Raw genomic sequence first — 22,840 nt, 5'->3', positions numbered from 1 at the left:
GTCAACCACCAACAGCTACCAGGAATGGTGTGCAGGATCATGCACTGTGTCTATGAGGACTGCCTGTTCCAGATCGATGGCAGAATTGACAACCTGGAGGAGCAAGGCAGCCCAGGCACACAGTCCCCAGCACAGTCACCTTTGGGGCAGTGAAGGAGCAGTGTTGATTGCCCATGGATGGGGAGCTCAGCCTCACTGCTGCTGTCTGGGGGCACATGACTCTCTGATTTCACAACACCCTCCCCGTCCAAGGTGTTTATCCCCCTCATGTGTCACACACTACCCCTGTATGCTGTCTTGTCTGTTTTGTTTGTTTGCAAATGCAACCTAGCCTACCCAACTTACCTCTCCACACATAGATATATCCCTTCCCCAACATTCCAGTCTCTCCTTAAACAAAAAAAAAGGTATCTGTCCCACAAAAAAAAAAATATCGCCCCATACAAAGCTCTCTGTTTCGCACCCGCATCCACTGGACACATTCAGTCATTACATGCATTAATCAACACACTTATGTTACCCTCACCCCTCTCTCTGGGGTGTGAGGCTCCAAATTCCAAATTCTGTACAACCTGCATAGCTGTTGTTGCAGAAGAAATGGAGAGCTATGATCCTTTCCTACACCTGTCCTGCACATCCCTACCTGCCTATCAGTATGTTTTCCCCTTCTTGCCCCATTTCACCAATTTCCTATCACCCCTTTTTTATTTTCTTTTTTTTTTTTGGAATTAGTGAGGGTTTAAGCAGAGCTAAGCAGCTCGATGTGCTGAGCAAACCCTCGCAAACCCCCTTAAAACTTCTTAAAAGTGCCTTTTCTGTCTTTCTGACAGTGTTAGGCACATCTGCAAAAAATCATCCCTGCTAAGTCTTGAACACATTAGCCCACTAGGCTACCCAGTTCTGTCATATAACAGGTGTTTCCATACACATATCCTAACTGCCAGTGACATAATGCTTGTATATATAATGGGTAAACTGGCAGTGTGCTTGGACTGTGATGGAGACAGCAAACCAATACATAGCCAAATTAGATGTAATGCCTGGGATAGCAGGTATAGTTGTCATCTGCACAGACTGTTGAAGAAAATCCACAGTTGTGCCACCTAGTTTGGGCAAGGATATCTGAAAACCATTTCTGTGTGCGGTTAGAAAATCATGACAGAGATGTCAGTGTCACATGTCATGCCTATCAGAACACACATCCAAATGCCAATCCTGTGTAACAGACTGCATGCAATCTGGTGGTCCTCTGCCATAAACAAACTCTACGATAGAAGGAAGAAACTGTTGCAAAAGAGTAAAATCCCATGAGTGGAGGAGCTCCCTGTTGAGCCTCAGTAAGAAGCTGAGATCCCTTATAAGACCCTCCAAAGCTAGCTATGAAAACAAAATCACCACTGATTCTAAGGGTAACCACAAAGCATTCTATAGCTATGTCAAGAATCTCAATGGCAACACCCAGATCTGCTCTGAGTTACAGCACAACGGCATGAAAATTACAGAACCAACTGATATTGTCAACATCCTGGCAGATAGGCTCAGTGCTAACTTTACCCCTCTCTCATCCCCTAAAGGGCCCATATCTATACAGGAAGAATGCAGAGGCCCTGTAATCACATCTATGCAGGTAAAAGCTGCACTCTCTAACACCAAAAACACAGCATCCATGGGACCGGACAACATCCCAGGTTGCGTTTTACAAGAACTTCAGAATGAACTGGCTCCCCACCTAAGCACCATGTTCAATCATAGTCTGACATCAGGCTTTGTGCCCACTGAATGGTGCACAGCAACAGTTATCTCACTCCACTAAGGGGGAGCCACCACTGATCCTGGGAACTATCGCCCTATTAGCCTGATGGGCCTGATCTGCAAAGCCATAGGACATATCATCATGAAACTCATAAACAAAGACATTGGTAACCTCCAAACTCTGGACCCCACCCATTTTGGGTTTGTGAAAGGCAGATCATGCCTTCTGAACCTGACTGACTTCTTTGAGGCAGTCACCAAAGCTGTAGACGAGGGTAAGGTGGTTCACATAGCCTATCTTGACCTCGCCAAGGATTTCAACACCATCCCCCATTCTGGAATTATAGCTAAACTCACTAAACTAGGTATAAATCCCTATGTCACAAGATGGGTTGCCAACTGGCTCACTGACAGAACCCACACTGTAAAAGTTGCAGACTCCAAATCTGACTTCAGTGACAAATGGAGTACCACAGGGTTCTGTCCTGGGACCCCTCCTGTTTGGTATCTACTTCTCTGAAGTACAGGCTAACACAGAAGGCCTCTGGCTAACAAAGTTCGCAGATGACTGCAAACTAGGAGCCATAGTCGAGTAACCAAATGATGTGGCCATCCTACAGAAGGGCCTCACTGAGACAGAGGCATGGCCTCAAGCTAAATGCCAAAAAGGGCATTGTCATCCTCTTTGGTAAAATCTCTGTACCCATGAACTACCAAATAAACGGCAGTCTACGTAATGCCAAATGTGTGATAAGAGACCTCGGGACCCAGGAGGACAGTAGTCTCTCCATTTATAATCCCATCACCATAGTAGTCAGGAAATCCTTCTATGTGGCACACCTCATCACAAAAGGGTTCTGATCCAGGAAAAAAGAGGTCATTGTTACCCTCTACTCAGCACTCATTAGACCCATTATAGAGTACAATGCCCCTTTTGGAATGTACCTCACAAGACATTTGAAGCAGCTGGAAAGGCCACAGAAGTACCTCACAAAGAGGATTACTGGCCTCAAACAGATGCCCTACACTGACCATCTCAAAAAACTCCAGCTTTACTCTGTAGCATATCACTTATTCTGAGGAGATCTCTGCCTAACATATAAAGCTATGTTAAACCCAGAGCTGTTGGACATGCTACACCTAAAGAAATCCCAACCTCTTGGAGCTACATGCTCTAGGGACCTGAACCTTGTCACCACAATATACGGGACATGCTGGAGAGATAGATTCCTGTCCCAGAGACTTCCTACACTCTGAAACAAGCTACCCATCTATGTCAAGCAAAGTTCCTCATTAGCACTCTTCAAGAAAAATCTTGATGAGTGGATGGGAAATAGGAAATACACCCCGGGATCACTTCTGTGGCTCTGCTCGACAGGGGCACAGGAAATTAACCTTTTTGGGTGTCATAAGCTAGGCAACCTTGTTGGCTAGGCTTACTTAGGCCCTGGGCTGATAGCCTAGTACCTACCTATGAACATATATCTTGCAAAGACACCTGCAGCAGTACTAACTCAGTCTGTTAAATTCCTAGCATGCTGTACAGTTTGCCACCCACAGTCCTGGGTTCAAATCCAGTGTGTTGTATTTCATTTAAATTCTTGTGAATGCAGCAAATAATGACTGAGTCATGCAATTTTAACCAAAACTGGTTGCTGCTACTGAATTAACTGCTACCTATGTATGTGCATCAAAGGTCTGTAGGTAAGCACACACTGCACATATTTGTATAGCTCACCAATATGTTGCCTACTACTCTCTGATTGGCAATGTTACATAACATATGTACCTTAAACACATGCCTCCACTAGACTGTCAAGGGTACCCTCACCCTGGCTCTGCTGTAACAACAGAACTGACACTGTCCCCTCAGTGACACATATAGCTGGCTGTCCTCAAGAGTGTTCACATTCCCCACTATGAGTCCTATGCAAAAAGCAGCAGCTGCAGCCTGCAACATATGCAACAGTATGTTCATCTACCTGCTACAGACCTGCCATACCTCAGAACCCCCAAGAACAAGGGACATACACAATACCCATACATACCTCTCAACCTCTTAGAGCAAGAAATCTGGACAAAGCCATAACTAAAAGAGGGACAAAGGCCCCAAACTAGGGACATTTTAAAATATTGCCCTTACAAACTTAGTTGATAGAATAACAAATTTTGCAGTAGTAGGAATTTTCTGAAGGGTATGAAGTCTGACATTCAAATGTCTGTCATTAATTTCTAACTGCAGTCTTTAAATGATATGCCACTAATCTGCCAGAAAACTACAATTGTATGAAGAATGGACCAAAAATATGAGGCAAATATCTGGACATTTTGCGAAAATCTGTACAGTTGAGAGATATGCCCCCATAGATAAAGGGGTGGGGGCCAAAAGTCAGGTGACAGGGATGTGTCACAATCTGCCTCTACAAACATACAGAGCTGATACACCAGCAGCTACTGCAGCAGCATGCATATTATTATGGGTACAATGTACGACACCCACATGTGTCCTCACCCTTACTGACCTCCACCCACATTGTTGAACACTGAAGTGACAGATAATCTGAAAGTTACTTGACAATGGCAAAATATAGCATGCACAACTGTGAACATAACACATAATCCCCAAGGACATTTTTGGTACCTACCCTCTGTGATGCTGTAGTCTCCACACCTCAGTAATGTCCATTTGGAAGACTAGGGAAAGGAGCCTACATGTAGGTCTTAAATACTGCACTGTTGTGTCATGTCATTGGCTAATGAAAGTGCAACTCAGCTGTTCTGAATGCAATTTGCAGGTCTGAGCCACGGATTTGTGCAGAGGCAATCACCTGTTACTGAACATTACCTACAAAATGTAAGCAGCTGCCAATGGTAAGCAGGTCTGTAATATGCTATACTAAGGCAGGCTGCAAGTTCAGGATTTATCTCAGGATTTCAGCACAAAAGAAGTACAGCACTGTACCAGGAATGTAATACAAGTCACCATATAATGGAACGCAGATGGGAGGATGCAGTTATGGGCAATAGGGATTACAACAGTAGGCCTGTTGTACATCTGTGGGAATGACATGTTGGTGATAGTCTGCTGACCAACAGCTACAGGCATGCCTCTCAGCTGTGCCTGCTGTACCTTAGATCACAGTTCTGGCTCTCACCCCCTCCTACAAGGAACGGCACCTGTACGAATGCTGCTGGAATGTGTGTTAGACATAGTAACAGTACATAAGGAGGGACACAGCTGGCACTGCACATGCTGCACTGTCATGCAGCACCCCTCAGTCTGCGAATGGCACACAGGAATAGTATGTACATTGTTGAGGTGTCCTTGACTGTCACTGATGTAGTCTGGCTAGGTCACTGTGTTTTCGACATTTATATCCCATTGCTTGACAACAGTGGCTCACATACCTGGTAACCAGCGACAGCAGGACATCAGCTCATACCCATCATTAGTGGGGGGATACAGGCCCTACATCAGTGACAGAGTGTACATATTGAGCATACAAAGCAAGGGTATGAATGCAGTAACATATATTACTATAACATAACAGTGTTTGGGGCTTCTGGTGTGTTACAGTCAAGTTCTGCACATTTTGAGCGTAATCATCAATTATTGTCCAACCATTTGCCAATATGTTATGTGTGTCTGGCAAAGGGACCACATTTCTTAGGCACATGTACGCATTCAGCAAACATCTGTGTACTGGAGATATAGGACACTTACAGGGAATATACCCTCCAGCAAGTTAGCATTGCTCTCTGTCATTGTGGCACATGGATGTTGTTGGACTGTTCCCATATACTTTTATTAACTGACACCTATGTGTCAGACAGTGGCTTTATGACATGATACTGGGATGTTGCCCAAAGGGGACACAACACAGTAGATGGCAGTGATGGAAGTGGAGACATACAGCACACTCCATCATCACACACAGGTACATACCTGGTATTGCTACTATGGTGCTGATTGTTACATATATAACTGTGTTGACAGATGGTGGGGGATGATGTGGGAGTTACCAGTGGATAGTGCAGGCCAATCAGAATGTGCAGGATCTGTACATAATTGATAGTAGCGTATGTGGTCCTGTGATTTGTACCCCTCTGCTTGTCTTTCATAAAAGATATGTAGACGGAAGCAACCGCCATTCTCATCTGCTGAAAATGAGGTAATCGTGGATGGCCTCAGACTGCATCACCACATCTAGCTGTCCAGGAGTCGCCTAACTCGAGATCTACATGCAGCAATATGGGCTGACCTTGTCTCAGCTGTCAACCGGGTTGGGCAATGAGACAGAAGCTACAAGCAGGTCCAACACCGGGTGACTAATATGTTAAATGCTGCATGGCAAAGGGCTGCTACTGTGGCCAGGGACCATGATGCCACCAGTGGAGGGCCTGTAGTGGTACAATCACTCTCAGCCACAGAGGAATTCCTGGCAAACTTGGGATCAACCATCAGCTCCCAAACATCTATCACCCCATATGTCATGGAGGTGGGTGCCACAGCATCCACAGCAGGGCAGCATCCAGGTAAGCCTCTTGTATTCATCACTCTAATACTGTAGCAGTCACTGTGGAGGCCTCTGCATACCAGTACACAGATGCCAGGGCAATCTGTACTGGGAGGATTTCCTTGTATTGCGCACTTGTGCACATATACTCAGAATGTCAGCAATGTAGGCTGTATCACAGTACCTACTGCACATGTTCATATATGCACATTATCCTGTAGCAATGCCACATTTTGTATTGCTGACAATACCTCTCCCTCACATTTCCATATGTAAGTCAAGTGTGGCCTAAGTCCAATGTCCTGTACCTGGTGAGTGTGCTACTGTTTTATTATGGATCATATATACCATAGGAATGTTACTGGCTGCCATTTTGTTGTAGACACATGTGAGCCAGAATTCAATACTTTTATGTTCACTTTTGGAGGGGATATTTGATGTGCATTGAATCGGTAATCACAAAATTAGAGTATTTGCGGGAGCTGTCACATATGTTCACTAATTATTGTGATGGTCTATGCAGTCTGCTATACAGGGGGCAATGGTATGCACAAGACAGGTGCACTGTGTGGTAGGTGCAGGTCTAGCTCATACACTGACATATTGTTTATCTCACAGGTGTATAGTAGTGGCAACATTTACCAGATGTAGCTGCAGTGCATGTTATAAAGGGCCTGTCTTGTCTGTGTATGTTGTAGTCTACTTGTGTGTTGAGCATGGGTTAGAAATAGGTTGTGGTATGTGTACTGCAGCTGTGAAACTTCACCTGTATATGTGTGTGTGTGTGTGTGTATGTGTGTGTGTATGTGTGTGTGTTGGTAGTAATGTCCTTATTTTGTTTTCCTCCACACAAGTGACAGTGGGTGTTGGAGTCTATCCCCCTCACAACCAGATGTCACTGCCTCATCAGACTCTGATGATGATGGTGGCCATAATGAGCCACAGGTGGGGCTGTTGGGGACTATACCTGTCCCGTGGGTTGACATCCCTCTTCCTCCCCATTGAACCCACACACAGTCAGTATGCTCACACTTACCCAGTCCCCTGCAGCAACAGATAGCAGACAGAGTGTGGTGACACTGAGCAGGAGAGTGTCGCAACAAGTGTTGACACTAGCGATAGCCAAAGAATTGGTGAGGTCCCGCACAGGCAGATTGACAGAGGTGCTCAAAGGAGAACTGCTGCCCATCCACCACCTGTCACAGATGTCACCTCACAAGTCACTTGATGCATGTTTCGGTCCATCAGACATATTGTGAACGCAACACAAGACAGATGGTCAGGATCATGGATGCATCACTGTCTGACATTGATGACTCCCTCCACAACATTGGTGATGCCATGCATAGATTCACTGATGTAGTGGACAGATGGTGGGATGAGACATTGTCAGTCTTTGACCGCACATTGTCTGTGCTAGAACATGTGGTGGCAGAAGGGAGTTGGACACATGGCCATAGGTCAGCAACAGCCTCTGCTGAGAATCCATGTGGCTGTGCACACTCATGCTCACATAGTGGTGATACATCCAGCACTACAGAATAGAGGGTGCTGCTCACACCACGACATGGCAGGCCATGGGCATGTGGTCCTGGGTGGTCCTATGAGGGACATGACCCCAGCAGACGCCAGTCACTGTCAGTGACTACTACTACATCAGACCCTGGGAATAGTTGCTCCAGTGCCACTCCTGGGAGTGCCAGTTCCCATGTTCATGGCCAGAGATGGTGAACTGTACATTCTGCCATGTACAGTCCACATCTGTTCTACATAACCTCATGTAGAGCTAGCACATGGCTTGACTGTGTATGTGTACACAATCATACATCACTGTCACATGCAGGTCATCAGTAGACATACACAGCTCCTTTCCATGGCCCAGCTGACTAGCACCCCTCCTGATGAATACACATTATGTCAACACTGTGGCACAGTCTAGGCCTCTGACAACTCAACACCACACCCTGAGCATGTGAGAATACGTGTGCCACATCCCTGCCATCCATAGCATCAATGCAGAGACATGCAAATACGTGTCTGATGCACAGGGTGACTATAGTACATTACATGACAGTTTGTAGTGTAGTAGTGTTATGACATGAAAGGAGCTGTATGCTGGCATGTATCATGAGTACACATCAAAGTGTATGTACCTTTGTTCCAGGATGTTGCATTGGTTGTAGTGTTGCTTACTGACAGGTGTCTCTCAGAACTTATTCTGTTTCTATTCCAGGGGTCTTTGTGGCTATGCTGTGGAGACCGTATGTCAATACAGCCACTCAGGATGGCATGGTGGCAATGCAAGGTATGGCTGTATATGTGCATGGTTACCTAGGTGCGTATGTGTAGAACATTGTGTCAGGGATAATGGGGCAGACAGCATAATCCTGCATGCATATCACATGACATGGCATGCTACCTCTGTTACATGTCACCTAGGTGTTCAGTGCCTACATATGTAGGTTATGGTGGATAGCATTTATGTCTAGGTACATGTGGGCTATTTAGGGCCAGCAGCTACTCACAGTGCCTCAGAATGTATAAGCATTGCTCACATAGAGGAAAGACAGACACACTGCCATAAGGGGATATACATGCGCGTGTGTGCACACACACTCATGGAGCTGCCCTTGTTGAGATTAAAACCCCTACCTATCTAGCTGTATATACTATAGTGCTACCTACTTATAATGTGCCACAGAGCTTTTGCATTTGGAGAGTGTCTGTCTATGCTTCTATGGTGGATTACATCAGCAGGCTCAGTAAAGAAGGCAACTGGTGGTTGACAGGTAGGTACAGGCCATAAAATGTATGACAATTACAGACAGGCAGACTGGTGCAAGGGGATATAATTACACACATACACAGTGCTATTAGGGAGGGTGACATCAGCAGCTATTGACAGGGGGGCCACTGTTGTGGTGGGCACTAGTCACAGGGCCATAAAATGAATGTTTTTGCTCAGACATAGGCCTGATGGGCATGTCTATACTGCTTTATGTGGAATATCTACAAACAGAAGATGGCTGATGTGAGTTTAGAACCCCTACCTACCTATTATTACACACTACAGCTCACAGTACTAGTTGCATGCACCACCAGATACAATTGGTGTAGAAGTGGCTGCAACACTACATCACTCTACACCTTTATGTATATTACTCTCTCTCTCTACATATATCTATATATATATATATATATATATATATATATATATATATATATATATATATATATATATATAGTACCTTTATATATGTATCTATATATAAATATACAGATACATATATAGATAAGGGTAATCATGTCTGATAAGGATAGGGAGAGACAGATAGGTATACATAGCTGTCTGTATGCACAGAGATATATTCACATCTCAGTTCTTTAGGCTGATGAGGCATCAGACATGGACTGAAATTAGCTATGTGTAGGAGCATGCCCGCTATGACAGTCAGTACTTCGATGTTGACTCCAAGGCAGACCTACCTGTACTCCAGTCCAGGATTTTGTGTGCTACAGCTAAATGGCTGCTGCACCTGATTCAGCAATCCATCACTTCCCTGACATAATGCCCAATGGTTTCCCCACCTGTGTGCTGACCGTAATATATGATTCATACCTAGGATGTGTACAGATTGTATTAGACTGTACAGGATTTTTCATCATATGTCTGGTATGTTTTACACAGCAATGTGAATTTCTGGTACATCTGTACCAGAAAGGCTCATCCAGACTCTGCTACACTTTGCTGTGAAGGAAAGGTTAGTTTGCTGTTATTTTTTGTATTACTGTATTGCCTTTCTATATTTTGAATACTGTAGTTTGTTTTCTTTACTTTGTGTTTTGCTTGCATTCTGTTTTAACAGCATATTAAAACTTCAAAAGAGACCACAGCTCTCTCTGTTCTGAGTCAGGCAGAAATAAGAACTGATTAATTAAGGACTCATTCATAAGACAGAAGAGGTCACTTAAGGTTAATCACTTGTTAACAGAAGGGGTGGAGCTAGGAACTAAAATTTCTATTTAAGGAGTAAACTAAAACATTTCAGAGCTTTACCAGAAAGGCTCGTCCAGACTCTGCTACACTTTGCTGTGAAGGAAAGGTTAGTTTGCTATTATTTTTTGTATTACTGTATTGCCTTTCTATATTTTGAATACTGTAGTTTGTTTTCTTTACTTTGTGTTTTGTTTGCATTCTGTTTTAACAGCATATTAAAACTTCAAAAGAGACCACAGCTCTCTCTGTTTTGAGTCAGGCAGAAATAAGAACTGATTAATTAAGGACTCATTCATAAGACAGAAGAGGTCACTTAAGGTTAATCAGTTGTTAACAGAGGGGGTGGAGCTAGGAACTAAAGTTTCTATTTAAGGAGTAAACTAAAACATTTCAGAGCTTTACCAGGAAGGCTCATCCAGACTCTGCTACACTTTGCTGTGAAGGAAAGGTTAGTTTGCTGTTATTTTTTGTATTACTGTATTGCCTTTCTATATTTTGAATACTGTATTTTGTTTTCTTTACTTTGTGTTTTGCTTGCATTCTGTTTTAACAGCATATTAAAACTTCAAAAGAGACCACAGCTCTCTCTGTTCTGAGTCAGGCAGAAATAAGAACTGATTAATTAAGGACTCATTCATAAGACAGAAGAGGTCACTTAAGGTTAATCACTTGTTTAGCAGAGGGGGTGGAGCTAGGAACTAAAATTTCTATTTAAGGAGTAAACTAAAACATTTCAGAGCTTTACCAGAAAGGCTCATCCAGACTCTGCTACACTTTGCTGTGAAGGAAAGGTTAGTTTGCTGTTATTTTTGTATTACTGTATTGCCTTTCTATATTTTGAATACTGTAGTTTGTTTTCTTTACTTTGTGTTTTGCTTGCATTCTGTTTTAACAGCATATTAAAACTTCAAAAGAGACCACAGCTCTCTCTGTTCTGAGTCAGGCAGAATTTTTTCCTGCTCTCCCACCCATTTAAGTTGTCTAGTTAAATACCACTGTCTTTCTAGTTGCCCGCCTCTTATGTTAATCTGACCATATATCTCATTTCTCTCTACTTTCACTGGCTTATGTGAGTAATCACAAAATCATCATTTTGAAATCCCACCCTTCAATTATTTAAATTTATTGGCCATCCTACAGTATTTCATAGTACCAAAATACAAAAGTGACCACCCCTTTCAATCCATCTTGCTGTTTTAAAAATAGTAACTCTCCACTAAACCTTAACTTTTTAAACAGGTAAAACTCAAGTTACCTACTTTCACATCTAACTTCTCTAGTGCACACTGCAGAGTGCATTCTTTTCAATCTTACCTTTAAGCATCCCTGTGACTATCACTTTCTCTAATACCTGCTGGAAAGCACTAGGAAGCCTTAAACTCATACAAACACTGAACTCTCCTTGTTAACAAGGAGAAATTAATAGTAGGCACTAAACAGCCTATAATTGCAAAGTACCTTGCTAAAGAAACAGCTCCTATACTTTACAAAGAAAAAAAAAACAGCCCCAAACCAAGCATGTCCAAGGGTCAGCTTCTGGTGATTTCTCCTGTCCACCTGGTGAATCTGGGCATACTGGGGAAATGCAGCAATTGCCTCATGTACACAGACAACCCTCTCCTCCTACCACTCAACACTACAACCTGTGAGAGATGCACTTACATAGCCAAAATGGAAGCAAAGCTCTCTCCACCCAAGATTGTGCTAAACAGTCAAGAGGAGAAGGTTAACACCCACACTACATCTCAAGCAACACATAGCCCTTCTAAACCCACACCACCAACACCCACATATAGCAACACTAAATCCACATATGCAGAGGCCCTTAACTGTAACCTGCCCAAGCAACAAAGACCTCTGAAGCTGAAACGCAAACAAACACCAATCACAACCAATGTGTCACATAGTTCACAACACCAGTGTGCCACCCAGCAACAGCCCTTAAGGCAAGACAATGTACCTAACACTTTAGTCATAGGTGACTCTATAGTCCGGCACACTGATGTCCCTCTCACCAGGTTGAATAAGGAGAAAATTACAGTCAGCTGCCTGTCGGGTGCCAGGATCTGCCACATAACGCATGCACTCAAGTCACTCCACAACAAGTACAAATATGACTCTGTCATTGTCCATGTTGGAGTGAATGACTTGAGACGTACCTCCCTGGACTACATGAAAAGAGACATGGAAGAGCTCTCGAATCATGTGGCCCAGGCAGGTATGACCCTAGCCCTGAGTAGCATCCTGCCTTCGCCCAGAATGATACCACAATATAAGGATAAAATGATTGACTTCAACAATTGGCTAAGCTTATAGTGTCATTCAAAGGGGATCCAGTATCTGTCTGCCTGGGATGACATGATTGACAGACCACGATGCTTTGCCAGAGATGGTCTGCACCTGTCGCCCCTGGGATTCAGGTTACTGGCTAAGGCTCTTGCCACCCCTATAGTGCCTTTTTAGGCAAACTTCAAAGGACAAAACCACCACCGTAACAGGTACAAGCATGCAAAATCTGAAGGTAATGCTACTCAATGCTAGAAGTCTAAACCTCAAAATGCACTCTCGAGGCACTCCTAAAAATGGAGAACATCGATATCTGTGCAGTAACTGAGACCTGGTTCAAGGCTCCAGAGAGCACCCCTGCAATACCAGGCTACAATTCTTACCACACTTTTCGGCCACCAAACCAGGACCGAAACACTAAAGGTGGAGGAGTGTCAATATTCACCAAGGATATTCACACCACCAGGCTAGTTGGCCAACACAATGTGTCTGAAATTCTCCAAGTGCAACTAACACTAGGTAAGACTGCAATCCAAATTGTAGCTTGCTACAGATCCCCCACCATACCCCAAGATTCTCACTACACCTTTCTAAACATACTGGAAAATATTAAGATAGAACCAAACGCCCTAATACTGGGTGATTTTAACTACCCTGCCATTAACTGGGAAAACTACTCATGTCCCAACACCTTTGCGCAACGGTTCTTGGAATTCATACATTCCAATGCCCTGGATCAACTAATCCATAGTCCCACCAGGGGCTCCAATATCCTAGACCTGGTCATTACCAACATGGGAAATCAATGCTCCATACCTATGGTCACCCCCTCGTTAGTCAGGTCTGACCATAAGCTAATCACCCTTAACATCCACATCCCACCCCCACCGCCAGTAAAGAAACCACCATAAAAAACTTCTCCAAAGCCAACTTCATGCTACTCAAGTCAGAAGTGACAAACTTCATAACACCCATGCAGACGGGAACTGAAAGTTCAACTGCTGAATCCTACACTAAGGCACTGTACGAGCACATCCACTCATGCATGAATCGTGCCATCCCAAATAGAACCAAAATGCTCTCATCCAAAAAAAGGAAGCCAATCTGGTGGTCCCCTGCCATAAACAAACTTTACAACAAAAGGAAGAAACTTTTGCAGAAAAGAGGAAAATCCCAGGATGCAAAAAACTCCCTTACTAGCCTCAGTAAGAAACTGAGATGCCTCATAAAATCCTCCAAAGCTAGTTACGAAAATAAAATTGCCAAAGATTCCAAAGACAACCCCAAAGCATTCTATAACTATGTCAAGAATCTAAATGGCAATTCTCAGATCTGCTCTGAGCTAAAACAGAATGGCATTAAATATATTGATCCAAAGGATATTGCCAATATCTTGGCAGATCGATTCAGTGCCAACTTCACCCCCCTCTCATCCCCTAGATGGCCCATCTCAAAACCGGAAGATTGCCAAATTCCAGTAATAACGGCCACACAGGTACAAAATGCACTCTTTAAAGCCAAGAATACAGCATCCATGGGACCAGATGACATCCCGGGCTGTGTACTACATGAACTACAATATGAACTGGCACCTCACCTAAGTGTCATGTTTAATCATAGCCTCACCTCAGGTTTCGTGCCCACTGAGTGGCGCAGAGCTACAGTTATCCCAATCCACAAGGGGGGATCCACCTTGGATCCCAGAAACTACCGTCCCATCAGTCTGACAAGCCTTATCTGCAAGGCCATGGAGCGTATTATCATGGAACTTATAAACAAAGACATTGGCAACCTTCAAACACTGGACCCCACCCACTTTGGGTTTGTGAAGGGCCGATCTTGTCTCCTGAACCTAATTGACTTCTTTGAATCAGTCTCCAGAGCCATGGACAAGGGTAAGGTGGTCCACACAGCCTATCTAGACCTTGCCAAGGCTTTTGACACCATCCCCCACTCTGGAATCATAGATAAACTTACTAAGTTGGGCATTAATCCCTATGTCACCCAATGGGTTGCTAAATGGCTTACTGATAGAACCCGCACTGTAAAAGTAGCCGACTCCAAATCCAGCTCCAGACAAGTGACAAGTGGAGTACCTCAGGGTTCAGTCCTGGGGCCGCTCTTGTTTGGCATCTACTTCTCTGAAGTACAGGTCAACACTAAGTGACTCTGGCTAACAAAGTTTGCAGATGACTGCAAACTGGGAGCCATTATTGAATCCCCAAATGATGTGGATACTCTACAAAATGGCCTTACAGAAACAGATGCTTGGTGCCAGAGCCATGGGCTCAAGCTCAATGCCAAGAAATGTATTGTTATCCCCTTTGGGAAAAAACCATGTATCCATGAATTACCATATAGGTGGCAGTACACTAAACACGGAAAGTGTGATAAGAGACTTAGGGACACAGGTGGACAGTGGTCTCACCTTCGATAACCACATCGCCACAACAGTCAGGAAATCCTTCTATGTGGCACACCTCATCACAAAGGGCTTTTCATCCAGAAAAAAGGAGGTCATTGTCCCACTGTACTCATCCCTCATTAGACCCATTATAGAATACAACGCCCCATTTGGTATGTACCTCTCAAGACATCTGCAACAACTGGAAAGGCCTCAGAAATACCTCACTAAAAGAATCACAGGCCTAAAGCAGATGCCCTACACTGACCGCCTTAAAAAACTCCAGCTATTCTCTGTCGCATATCGTCTACTCAGAGGCGATCTCTGCTTAACATACAAGGCCATGTCAAACCCAGAGCTGTTGGACATGCTACACTTAAATGAAATCTCAATCCCTCAGAGCTACACACTCCAGGGATCTAAACCTTGTCATCACAATAAACAAAACATGCTGGAGGGATAGGTTCCTGACCCAGAGACTCCCCAGACTCTGGAATAGATTGCCCATACATGTCAAGCAGCGTGCCTTTTGGACCTCTTCAAGAGGAACCTTGACAGTTGGATGGGAGAAAGGAAATTCACCCCAGGGATCACGTCAGTCGCCCTGCTAGACAGGGGTCCAGGAAAGTAAATAATGTGGGAAGAAATAGCCAGGGAATTGTTATGGCTAGGCTTGTATAGGCCCTAGGGCTGATAGCCTAGTACCAACCTATGAATTGTAAATTGGCTTAGGTACAGCTGACAAGCATTTAGTTACTGACTCCATACACAGCAGGGAAACCATGCTACTGCATGACCTGTTATTGTCTGCATGTTCTACATTTGTCTGGCCACTAGTTCATCCTTCTCCTTATATGTGGGCCTTTCTCTCACTCCTGTTCCTGGCTTTGTCCATAGTTTCAATTTTATGTAATTGTAAGTATGCTGTGACTGAGGTACAAGATGTAACACCACACACAGGGTTACAGACTTCACACCTCTAGCTGTACCTGTTCTGCAGGATGTCCAGCATTCCACACCATATGTCTGCTCTGGTCCTCAGACAGTTTGTGTTGTTTTGGTATTATAGTTCTACAGGGTGCCCAGTGACTTGTTGTAAGTACTGACACAGTTACATGATGACCTTTACATCCTGATGCTACTAGGACTTGTTACACCCTGCTGTTATACTAGCCACTGTCTACATTACTCAGAGCTGTGCAATGTCCATATCTATGGCCCCCTGTCCCTTCATTGTTTCTGGCTTTGTCCAGCTTTCTTGCAGTAACAACTAGTTATATATGGATAGTCTGTGGGACTCCTACCATAGTTCTACCTCACATGCAAAATAGTAGGTGCAGCCTGTCTCCAACCATGAACACCATAAACCATGGTAATGTACTTAGCCCACTAAGCCACAACAGCCACCAGATAGTGCAGTTTAATTCCTGACACTATCAACCACAGACATACATATCACTTTGACCCCTGCATATTGTGGAAATGGAACATGTCACCAGGTTGATTCGGACAGCCCTGGGATTGTGGGGTCTGCTGCTCTAACCTTGCAAACATACTGTTATTGCAGTTGTATGGGAAGACAACTGTGCTGGGGGTAGGAGAGCCTACCATTGACAGTCAGGTGTCTGTCCTATGCCTGTGCTGTTTGTCATTTCCCTTGCATACTGCAGTGGGTTTATCTGCCTTGTGGCCTACTGCACACTATGCAATGGCCAGTATTGGACAGAGTTCCTGTTGTCCCACATAGCTGTCAGTTGTCTCCAGGTAGCCCAGTAGCCCACTCTGTTCCCTTGCATACATGCATCAGGTTGATACATATGCTAACATACTCTAGTAACCCAGACATTTGTTGTAAAGGAAAGTGACTTACCTTGTGAAGGTAGCAGTTGAGATAGTGCTTCAGGGCTGACTCTGTCAGATGCGCTCAGTACACAGCTGATACCTGGTAAGGTACAGCTTGTGTGGTATAATTGTCTTCCTTTTTACTATGTATGTGAGTTGGCGTGAGGTGTCTGTCCCTAGGACCCTAGGTTGTCAGTGTATGTGCTATGGATTGCCTCTTGGCCAAGGCCAGGGCATACTGGGCATGCCTATGTCTGCCTACAGGGACAGGCTCAGGGGGTTCCTCCTCCAAGTCCCCCTGTGGGTGTGGCTGTGGGGACCTTGGCAATGGTGGGTGGCTGTGTGTCCCTTCCTTGTGATGATCCTGCCGCAGCTGTTTACACAGGATCATATTGTGTAGCATGGCACATACTGTGAACATCTGTGCACATGTGGCTGGAGAGTACTACAGGGCTCCACAAGATATATTAAGGCAGTGGAACTGTGAGTTGAGCAGCCCAAACACATGCTCTATGATGTTCCTAGTTTGTGTGTGTACCTCATTATGGCATTCTTTGGTAGGTGTGTGTGGATTTCTGATGGTTGTCATCATCCATGGTTCCAGTGCGCAGCCAGCATCCCCCAGTAGATGGCCATATAGGATGTCCCCCTGGCAAATGTCTGGCACAGCTGTGATGCATGCCAGATATGGGAGTCATGGTAACTGGCAGAGCTGCTTGCACGCACACTCATGATAATGCCCAGGGCATTACACATGATCTGGCAGTTGATGGAGTGATACCCCTTGTGGTTGATATAGAATCTACCCTACTCACCAGGTGGTGCTTTGATGTGTACATGAGTGCAGTCTATGGCACCCAGTACCTCAGGGTAGTGTGCTACACAGTAGAAGAGACACATATTGCTGTCCATCTTCTCAGGGCTGTTGGGTAAATACATGTGCTCACTGGCATGGGTTTGCATGGCTGCCAGGAACTGGTGGAGTACCCTGGATACAGATGCCTGTGAGACCCCCATCATGCCCCCAGCAGGTCTTTAAAATGTACCTGTAGCTAGTATTCTAAGGGCTACACATACCTTTGTTTCCACTGGGATGGGTTCTGGGTCTGAGTTGAGGGTGGCAGAGCTCGGTGAGTTCTTGTAGTATGTCCCTGTCCACCCTGTAGCCCTCTACCATCTCCAGCTCATGTAGCTCCTGGAAGGTTACCCTGAGCCTGAGCACTCTTTTCCTTTTCAGTCTAGGCCTATTGCCAGCATCAGCATCAACAGTGATCTTAGCCTTTAGCACATACACATGTATGAGAGCAGCAGCAGCCCCTAGCATTCTGTCAATTAAAATTCCAAAGTGTGTACTCCAATGGTGCAGAGTATGTGGGAAAAATCAATACTTTATACTGGTGTGCTGCAAATGCAACCTGTGTGACTGGTTGACTGTGATCATGCCACCTGCTGGGTTTATCACTGAAGGGTTTGACTGGCCCAGTGCCAGTGGAACAGGGCTTATCAGTCATTTATACATGACTTGCTTTCCCATGCTATTTCCTTTTTTTTTTAAATTCTTTCACTGCTAAGCACTGTGGTGTGGTGTACAAACCCACAGTGCTAGTATAAACAGTGCTCAGCAGTCTAGACATGCCCCATGCAAAGCACGCTCAGCTTAACTTAAAGCAGCTAAACCATGCACTGTGGAGTTAAACACAGCTTAGCGGCAGTGAACACCCCCCCCCCCACTTAGTTGAGTGCAAATGGGTGCCACTGAGCTCCAATTCACTTAAACATATAATGACACACCCCCTTTTTATGTTGGCTAGCTGTTCTGCAGACATCAACAGGGGTTCTTGGGCTACACGAGTTTTATCTGCAGAGACAGTGTCCCATTTTTGCTATTCAGTAACCCAACTAATTTGCATACAGATCCTTGCATATACCCTGGATACTTCACTATTCCAGGGCCTGCCTCCTTAGCAACCACTGAAACCTACCATTGTACATACTGCATGCAGGCACTAAAATGCATTATTTTTACAGATGTCTTATTTTTGGTTTTCAACATTTTAATAATTTTTTTTTTTGCATAATGACATGTTTGCATGTTAGTGTGTTCCATGAAAATGTAATATGTGTACTAAAAAAATAATTTTATAATAATTTGCATTAGCTTCTGGACTCACAGGGCATAGTTTTGGACATATCACTGCCTACATTGACATTTCCAGCCTTCTAATTGGGCTTTTATAGCTCCTGTTCAATTTTTACGTTTCTGTATGTGGTTATTTTATGTGTACACTTCTGACACCAACACGGCTTCTGCATGGATACCTTCCTGCTTACTGGATCACAAGTCACCCTCATTTGCATGCATTTCACCTGCTTATGAGGTGATTTGAATGCCATGGACACTTCCAGGTCCGCACAGTCATGCGTGCTCCTCTGCTCTGTTTACTGGGTCGCACAACTGCCAGTTTCCATGTTGGGGCCGTGCCACTATGCTTACATGGAAAATCACTCTGTGTAGGCTTTATTGAATCCTTCCCAAGATCTATAAGGTGTGATTTTCTTCCAATGGTGATTATTATAGACTGCAGAAAAATATTTGCAGAATTTGAACCACAGTAAAACTTTACAATCATTTGTTCCACTCTTCATTCTATAGTCAGTTTGACTTTTTGATAAGATGATAGTTTAACAGAAAATTTCTGTTGATGAGTAAAAAAACAATTTACCATAGCCTGATAGGAAAACTTTCATTTCACCCTGGTTTCTTAAGATTTACTCATGGTGAAGATCTTGATGAATTAGCCATAAGAGCACTCAATCATATTGCTTAATAAGTATTTATTTTTAATTTTTTTGAGCAACATCTATAATAAAATGACAGATATTAGTGTCACTTATCCTGAAAATCAAACATAATCTTATATGCAATGCTATGTTACAAATGGTTTATTTCTTAAATATTTATCTGAGTTGGTAAGTCTGACAAGTAAAAGATAACAGATGTAATGCTGCCTTTGGATATGCCATTTTGAATGTTAATACATCTGGCCTAGAAAAATGAAACTTCACTGGAAATATTTAGAAAAAATAATCAGTCAGATGCATAATACCAGATGATGCCAACGTACCTTTCTCAGTTAATACTGTTTTTGCTGCTGTTGTTGCCGTTTTAGTGGAACTTTGTGTTGTGATAGTGGAAGTAGTAGAAAGCTTTCTTTTTGTGAACTTTTCATATGCTGAATAGTAAAAACCAAAATAAAAAAAAATCATAAAATGGGTATAGTGATAAATGTGTATTTACTGACATGGATCCTTAAACAGCTGCATACTTTTTATAGAATAGTACATTCAAGAGATTTTAAGAAATAGATTTAATGATTGCCATACAGTTTCTGAAACTGGAGTGTAATTTATAAAGTAGAAAGCTCTGACTTACTTTCAGAATTTTGCATCACATTTGGATTGCTTTCTTGTAGACTAAGAAGAAATCTCCTCTCCTCTCTCTTACCCGGACTTTTTAAACATTTGTCAGTTTTTTATCATGACGTAAGCACTTCAGAATGGTATGCAACATAGAGCTGGTGGGAAACCCTCACATTTTTATTAAGATTTATAACTCGATTTCCTGTTTTCACTTCTGGTGTTGGTATGTTTTGCACATTTTTTTTCCTCAGCTGAATGGAATCTTTTGTTTTACATTTCCATCAAGAAGTTTTTTTTTCCCTTTTGTATTTGATGATATTACCCAACTTGTGATGAATCATTGATGTTTTCCCCCACTTTCTCCACCATCAACTCTTTTGACAAGGTACTGATTCCATTTATGCATTCTGCTGTATTTGCTAATGACTAGCTGCTTTAGAGTGTTACAGGACCATTGACTTTAAATGTCCCCCTGAAATTAATGTGTTTTCAAAAGACATAACACAGCACACTAAATATTTTGCCCACTTTTGGGATTGTTTCATTTCTTCAAAGCCCTTCCCATACACTAGTAGTCACTTGACCCAAAGGTTTGTACCACTCATACATATGGCCCCCCTTGGGTCTATATATTACATTATCGAATACTCATGTATTCGAAAACGTAATAGTCGACCCCTAATTGTCGAAACCATCAAATGTCGAACAAAAAAAGTACAAAAACTCACGCAAACAAACCATTTAAACGCAAGCCCCACTGCACCCCCACACCCCCGCTACTTAAATATACCAACTCCGAGATCGCCATACAGTGCAGACAATGGAAAACTGCCATTTCCGCACTGTACAGAGATCTCCATTGAAAAGTTCTACGTTTGACGTTTTCGACAATTAGGGGTCGACTATTATGTTTTCGAATACATGAGTATTCGATAACGTAATATAGACCCGTCCCCCCTAGACACACATACACAAACGCACGCACACGCACACACACACGTTCACACACACACACACACACACACACACACACACACACACACACACACACACACACACACACAGAGCAAAAATATTTTTTCAGGGCTATGACTTTCTTTTACAACACACAATTATGTGGATCACCAAATAGGTTCAATCATATTGTTAAGTTCTTGAACATCCCTTAGTAAAACAAATAGCATACACTTGAAGGCACTACATTTTAGATAGTCAGAAATGCCAATATCTTGCCCTCTAATTTACTTCAGTTAAAAAGGCATGCCCTGGTCCTCTCCCATTGTACCAGTCCCACTGATATTTGTTAGTATTTTTAACAAGTTCCCTCTCATTGAATTTTATTTTTCTTGAGGCTGCTCATTGACATAGATCTGAGTTCTAATACATTTCTTTAATGACCCAAAAAAAAAATCTGACACAGGGCTTCAATAACACATCAAGGACAAAAAGCTATGATACACATGAAACACAACAGAACATAAGTGCATTAAGGTTAACCCTTAAACAAACTTTGCTGTAATTCAACCCAGAAAGCATTGCACACATGAACACATCACAGGGCAACAACAGTCAACAATCTCACTTGTGATGCTGCATGACTTAAGTAAACATTCATCTTAAAGTGCCCCAACTATACTGTTAACAAAGTAAGCATTCAACAAGGTGCATGAAAAACATATATATATATATATATATATATATATATATATATATATATATATACTTTAACTACCCCTCCATTAACTGGGAAAATTACTCATGTACCAACATACTTGCTCAACGTTTTCTGGAATTCATTAATTCCAACGCCTTGGACCAACTCCAGGGGTAGAAACATCCTTGACCTGGTCATTACTAACATGGGCGACCATTGCTCTATACCAGTAATCAATTCCTCCCTGGTCAGGTCTTGCCACAAGCTAATCATTATGGATATCCACATCCCACACTCACCCCCCCCCCCCAAAGGAAACCACAGTAAAAAACTTCTCCAAAGCCAATTTTGGGCTAATAAAAACAGAGGTGGCTAACTTCAGGACACCCATGCAAATGGAAAATAGGTGCATGACTGCTGAATCATACACCATTGCACTGTATGAGCACATGCATAAGTGCATGGAATGGGCCATACCAAACAGAACCAAGACGGTCTTCTCCAAGGAAGCCAATCTGGTGGTCACCCACCATAAACAAACTCTACAACAGAAGGAAAAAACTGTTGCAGAAAACGGTGAATTCCCAAGACTGGAAAAACTCCCTTGTTAGCGTCAGCAAAAAACAGAGATCCATCATCAAATCCTCTAGAGCTAGTTATGAAAATAAAATTGCTGCAGATTCTAAAGACAACCACAAGGCATTCTATAGTTATGTCAAGAATTTACACGGCAATACTTAGATCTGCTCTGAGTTACAGCACAATGGCAATACATATACAGAACCAACTGATATTGCCAACATATTGGCCGACAGGTTCAGTGCAAACTTTACCCCCCTTTCACCCACTAAAAGGCCTATAACAATACACGAGGAATGCCAAGTTCCTATTATCACAGCTACACAGGTAAATAACGCACTGTCCAAAGCCAAGAATACAGCTTCCATGGGACCTGATAATATCCCTGG

General features: G+C 43.2%; 1 pseudogene; it reads right to left on the bottom strand.

Moving 5' to 3' along the window:
* Positions 1-22,840, bottom strand: part of LOC122791487 — a 128,074-nt pseudogene that overhangs the window by 38,539 nt on the left and 66,695 nt on the right.

This window comes from Protopterus annectens, chromosome 17.part0 (genome assembly GCF_019279795.1).
Source record: "Protopterus annectens isolate FY-2018-M chromosome 17.part0, PAN1.0, whole genome shotgun sequence".
Lineage (NCBI taxonomy): Eukaryota > Metazoa > Chordata > Ceratodontiformes > Protopteridae > Protopterus > Protopterus annectens.
The sequence above is the reverse complement of the archived record's forward strand: the minus strand, read 5'-3'. Positions and strand labels throughout refer to the sequence as shown.